General features: G+C 37.0%; 1 long non-coding RNA gene across 1 annotated transcript; it reads left to right on the forward strand.

Annotated features, from left to right (window-relative positions):
• Positions 1–289: 289 nt before the first annotated feature.
• Positions 290–5,880, forward strand: LOC107060441 (uncharacterized). Its single transcript, XR_001473375.1, has 2 exons — positions 290–5,010; positions 5,591–5,880. It is a non-coding gene; the product is annotated as an uncharacterized lncRNA (long non-coding RNA).
• Positions 5,881–6,183: the final 303 nt, after the last annotated feature.

Genomic DNA, 6,183 nt, shown 5'->3' on the forward strand with positions numbered 1-6,183 from the left:
GGCTATGATTAGGAGGCAGGTATCCTTGTTATTTGTAATGCTTGTTTTGGTAAAATCAATCGCATACCTTCTGCAGGTATACACTCATAATGATTTGCAGGAATAAATAAAGGACAAGACAATTCAGGGATAAGATTCTTCAAATTGCAGAGAGGGACCTGGTTCTATATCAAAGGTTAGCACTCTTTACATTATATTTAAACTGCTAATGAGAAGCGTTATGACTGCCACGTGACAATAATCCCTCTTCTAACCGTTTTCCCATCACTTTAATTCCAAGAGACCCATCCTTTCAAGGGACCTGACACACCTCTTCATCTCTTTTTATACTCTCTCCCCCATCTCTTTTCAAAAATTCAAACTCTTCTCTCAAATCTTTCCAGAAACCCTAACTTTTGTTCTCTTCTTTTTCTCTTTCTCTCTCTTCAAAATGTCTCAAACTCCATCTTATTCCCAAAAAATGATGGATGTTCTAAATGAAATAGACCTTGTTGCCTTTGTCTCCCCCTCCAGTAACCCTATCTCAACCATTCTTCCGGTTAAAGATTCCCAAACCCCAACCTCTGAAATCTTTCTTAATTCTGCTGACAAAGCCCCTCCGGTGTACTCCCCTTCTCTAGATCTAAATGACCCCTAAAATACCTCTCCTGATGAGGCTGTGTTGCCCATAGTGGGTCAAGAAAGTGAAGCCCCTTAACTTCATCTCAACCATGTCTCATCTCCTCTATTTTATCTAAACTTTCCTTTGAGGGAGACCTTCTTGAAGAAAAGAACTCTGAGTCGAACATTTTGGCTACTAGTGAGGAATTAGTTGTGGAAACTCTCACCGAAATGAGGGAAGGCACAAGGACTCCATTTTCTGAGGAAGAAGACAGAATTCGAGGCTCATCTAGAGACCTCTGAACCAGAGTTTGACAAAGCCCAAAACTGTTCCACCCTCTACTACTGCAGATGACGAAGATGATCTTCCCCTACGCTGGGCCGTGCAAAGAAGGATGGTGCCTATCTCTAGCAAGCGAAAAAAGAAAGTAACTGAAGAGACATCTACAAAGAAAATCCCCCATCCTACTATGGTTTCAACAAGGAAGTTAAGGAGTGATGCAATGAGGCAAATAAGGCTAGCACAACTGAGAACAGGAAAAGAAGAAAGATTGCAGTAGAAGAGAACCTGGTCCACAAGAGGTAGTGGTTGAAGTATCAAATGACAAGGATGAAAGTGAAACTGAATCAGAAAACATCATTTCTGCAGTTGAAAAGGGGAGAAAAAAGACATTAGGAAAGCAAAAACCCAAAACAAGGAGAGCTTCAGTCAGAAAAGAAGTTGACTCGAAGAAAGGAGAGAAAAAGGAGCAAGGGAGGAAGAGAGTGAAGGAGACCACTAAAAGAAAAAGATAAGTGTCGCCTGACACTGAGGAAATTTTTGCAGAATCTGAGTTCAAGTCTGAGAAGGGACCAGGTTCAAGGGATAAAAAGAGGAAGGTAGAGAATAAGGCAACTAGGGAGGAGATAATTGGCATTTGAGAAAACAGAAGGTTTTAAATGGAAGAGTGTTTGATCGTGAGATAATTACCAAGCCAGGAATGAGCAATCCGGTTGATTCTGTGGAAATCCAAGGATGGACTCACTTGTTCATAGATCTTATTTCAGTGTTGCATAAAAATCAGGTAAGGGACTTTTACTATAATGCTGAATTCACAGTAGATGGGAGTCTCAATACATAAGTAGGTGATATAATTTTTCACTTTAATGAGGAAAGGTTGGGAGAGATTCTAGGTGTACCCCCATAAGGGATTAGGTATGTGGTTGGACAATCGTGCTCTAAAAGGTTTGTTCAAAAAAATGGAAAACTCCCAAAGTTAAATTGTGTTGGAATTCCCAAAAAGCTTCTGAAGGGGGAATATCAATTACGTTTCGAGTTGGTGAATAAAGTGCTTCTTCCTAGAACTGAGAAGCGAACAGTTGCTTTTGCGGGTGACCTTTTTCTAATGGAAGCATTGTGCAAGTTTGACTCCATCAACCTTCCATCCATCATGCTCGAGAATATGCCCAAGACTCTTATAGAGCAAAAAGAGAAACATGGCATGGGTTATGGCTACTTCTTAACAAGAGTGTTCAAATATATGGAGATTCCTCTTGAAGCAGGTGTGAGAGAAACAATAAAGCAATCTTTCTCCATGAACACCCTGGTTGAGTGTGAGTGTATGGAAGGAAATATAGGGTACATGAGCAAAATGACTGAGTTGGTGGTAGAACAGAGTAAGTTGAGGCATGAACTAAAGGAAATGACAGCATTATTGAGCCATAAAGATGCATAAATAGTTGTGCTGAAGGCACAATTGGTGAGGGCTCAAACTGAGGGACCAGGTTCGGCTGAAGTCGCAGAAGTGATGGCCAAAAATGAAAGCGTCGTGACATAAAATTCTGAACTCAAGGAAAAGGTAAATAAGACTCATGACAATGTAGATGCTCGACTAACTCTTGTCCTTCAATCCATCGCCCAAAAGCCGCCTCCTTCCTAATTCTTATCTGGTCCTACCTATCCATCTTCCCTTTATCTTTTTCTTTGTGTGGGCATTGTCTCGTTGTTCTCTTAGGAGTTTGTTTATAATGTTTTTAATGTTATCTTATATGCAATGAAATGAATTCCCTTTTTTTTTGTTGAATGGCCTTTCTTAATTTTCTACTTTTCTTTTATGCTTGTGTTGCCAAATGGCCATGGTTTTACCATACTTGCTTACTCTAAATTCTGGTTTACTGCCTTTTCTTTTTTATGATGCCAAACGGGGGAATAATGGTATGCTTAGGATAGAAATTTGACCTGTTTCACTAGGGATTGGGATAGGTACCTGGTACCTGATGCGGTTGACAGGGGGAAGAAGTGGGTAGGAAAAGAGAAGTCTGTCATCATAAAAAAGGGGGGAAATGTTAATATGTAGTTTTGATGATTTGACAAACCATGGGATCTGATAGGGGACCTGATCCCATGTGAGAATGGTGCTCTTGTACGAGAAAATGACAGCTGGAAAAAGTACTCTGCTCACTCTGATATCTGCAGGAGGTGGTGCGCGTCTGGTGTAGAGCGACAGGCTGTATGCCAATAGTATTGCTTCTAGGGTTTTGTGTCCATCATATATAAGCTTCATATCGATGGACACAACCTAGTTTTTGCATCCCAAAAGCTGGAAATACAGCAAATGCCATTCTCTCTAGAAATATTCTCCTAAAGAACAACAAGGGACCTATAGAGTTGTCATTGTTCTTAGTTGTTGTAGGTTTATATTTCCATGATTATCCTTGTAGATCTATTCCTGTGTTATAAAGGAATTAGATTAGTTCATGTTTTTATCATTGATTCTGAGTTGTAGCTAGAGTTAGCTATGGTGAGTTAGTGAAGTCTAAATTGATTAGAGTTAGTTGATTTAGTGAGCAGCAGAGTTGTTGCTTTGGAGCTTGTTTGTAACAGAGTTGTTACAGTAAGGGGGAGGAATTTAGTGTTAAATTCCTAGATTGCAAGAGCTTTTAATCTGAATCTTTTCTCCTTAATGAAAATGGAGTTGGGTTGTAATCATGTGAGTACAGGTCGTGGTTTTCTCCTCCCTTGAGCAAGGGGGTTTCCACGTAAACTGATTGTGTCTTTTATTTTAACACATTTATTTAAGTTACTGTTCATTCTGAGTCAAGGGACCTGGTCCATTGACATGTAGTGGACGTATACATTCTAGGATAGACCAAGACCAGAGCCTAAACCGAAGTCAGGAAACTGGCTGATTTTCATTTGGCAATGGTTATTGTCACTCTTTTATATGTCTTCTAGTGCACCAGTCTTCCAATAGAATTTTGAATACTACCTGTAAGATTGTAGGAACCAATGTCGAGTAGATTCAAATTCACCAGGTTTGAGATCTCTCTTGGTATGCTTCCACCAATTCTGTTTCCGAAGAAGAGTAAGCATTGTAACTGACTAGAAATGCTACCTATTGAATGGGGTAATGTACCTCTCGTAAATGTTGTTTTTGATATTGAAGTGCATAGTTCTTTCTTCTTTTTTTTTTGTAAATATTAAGCCATCAGCATCACAGCTTAGAGCACAATGAAGTAAACTTTTCAGTTGTTCTTATAGTAATATTTCTCTCCTGCTAACTACAACTAACACAATGAGGGCAAAGTGTGTATGCATAGATGATGCTTGTTATAAGCTACAAATGAAATTCACTGTACATTTATAGGTCAGGGTTCGAGTTGTAGAAGTACCACTATACTTGTATTAGGATAAACTATCTATATCACACCTCTTGAATGTGATCTTTCCCTGGACTTGAGCTACTTTTTTATTCATTTATAGAATTGGCCACAGTATCTATAGTAACTCTTTTAGATTAAGCTTTAGAAAGATAAAGCACAATTTTATTTTTCAGGCAATGTTTTGGTAACAGAGAATTGGAGTTGTGAGGCTTTTTTGTGGTAAAAATTGTTAATTAGACTAGAAGTCGTTATATCCTTTGAACAAAACTGATATACATAAACTCATAATAAAGGTTGTTACAAGAGATATTAAGTGTCTTATTTCCTTACAACTCAGATAAAATCAGTGGTACTTCTTCCAATCGATTTGTGATTCATATATAGAGTCATCAACTGGTATATGACAACAATATTATGCTTGTTTTTCTTTTGCAAAGGAGAAAATTGAAGAAATCCGAAGTCAAAGGACAGAAAGTATTGTCGAAGTTTCACCTAATGATGCACTTGGTATAGTACTCGGTCCCGAACATCCGGGCCATGTTTAAGGGTTAGGCTTGGGTGTTTTTCCAGCTATGGCATTCAAACGAACATCTAGGAGATTTTATCATGTTAATGTGAGTTCATCTAGCACTAGCGCTCCAACTCCGGAGTGGCAGCAAGAGATGACGAGTATGAAATTACAACTAAATGTTCTACTTAGCTTATATCAAAGAAACATAGGGAAATATCCTTGAAGAGTTTGCTCACTTATTTCTACCTCCTCCACAGGTATGCCCATTATAAATATTTATATTTTCCCTTATTTGCTCTTCTGTTGAAGCTTAGTATCTTGCTGAAGAGACATTTTTTAGTATTGGATAGAGGTAAGAGGTCGATCTAGAACTTGAAAATAATTTGAATTTTGATAGTAGGTGGAAATCTGAAATCTTTTGGTTGTACGGTAGAAAAATGCAGCTATTGAAAATTGCAGCTTCCTACATGCTTCTGGTAGAAAAATAATTGTTTTAAAGTATTAGTATTATCTGTTGGAACTTAAATAGACAAAAGAAAGCAATGAAGCAATAGTTTAGCAAAAGAGCAATGACATATTTAAAGACAAAAAATAATGATCCAGAATGTAGCCAAAATGTTACAAATGCAACGAGAGGAAACTATTAAAACTTTAGTTAAGGTTGATAGCACAGAGTTAACTTAGTTTGATTTATTATTGTATATTTTCTTCTTTGTTTATTACTTCATATGTTGTCCCAAAATAAGTGTGGTTTTATGTTGTGGGGCTTGAACAATCTTCTGCTAGCATATATTTAAAAGTTTGAGATGTATACTTCTCACACGGTTATTTTTTCAGGCATCAAATATAGGAAGTGATACTCAACAGATACCAATCAGACCAAACGTCGATTAGAAAGCTTGAAATGGGAGTAACAACGATGATGGATCAAGCACCAACAGAAATCAGTTTTAGTACTTTTTTTTTTTGGGATATTCTTGTTGAATGATACTTTGAAATTAATATTTTGATGATGTAATTTTGAACTGTCAAACAATACTTTAAAACATTAATATTTTGATGATGTAATTTTGTGTAATTTTGAAGTACTTTTATTTTATATAATGAATATTTTGTTTGATCTTTTATGTTCGTGTTAAAATTACTAATCATAGGAGTTTAAATGTCTAGAGTGCAATAAATTGGAGGTGAATGTGGATTGACCAAATGGAAAAACAATTAATTCTTGCAATAAAATTCTGCCGTCACAAAAAAACTTTAGGACATTTTTGAAAAGCCAAAAACGCCGTAAATGATGCATGATTTTCTCATAATTACGGCGGTTTTAACTGTCACTTTATACAATAAAGAAATGCCGCTTTAACAAAAGAATATTACGACAACTATGTAATATTGCGGCAGTTTTATAAAAACCATCGTGATACATTTGT

The sequence above is a fragment of the Solanum tuberosum genome, unplaced genomic scaffold (genome assembly GCF_000226075.1).
Source record: "Solanum tuberosum cultivar DM 1-3 516 R44 unplaced genomic scaffold, SolTub_3.0 scf00080, whole genome shotgun sequence".
Lineage (NCBI taxonomy): Eukaryota > Viridiplantae > Streptophyta > Magnoliopsida > Solanales > Solanaceae > Solanum > Solanum tuberosum.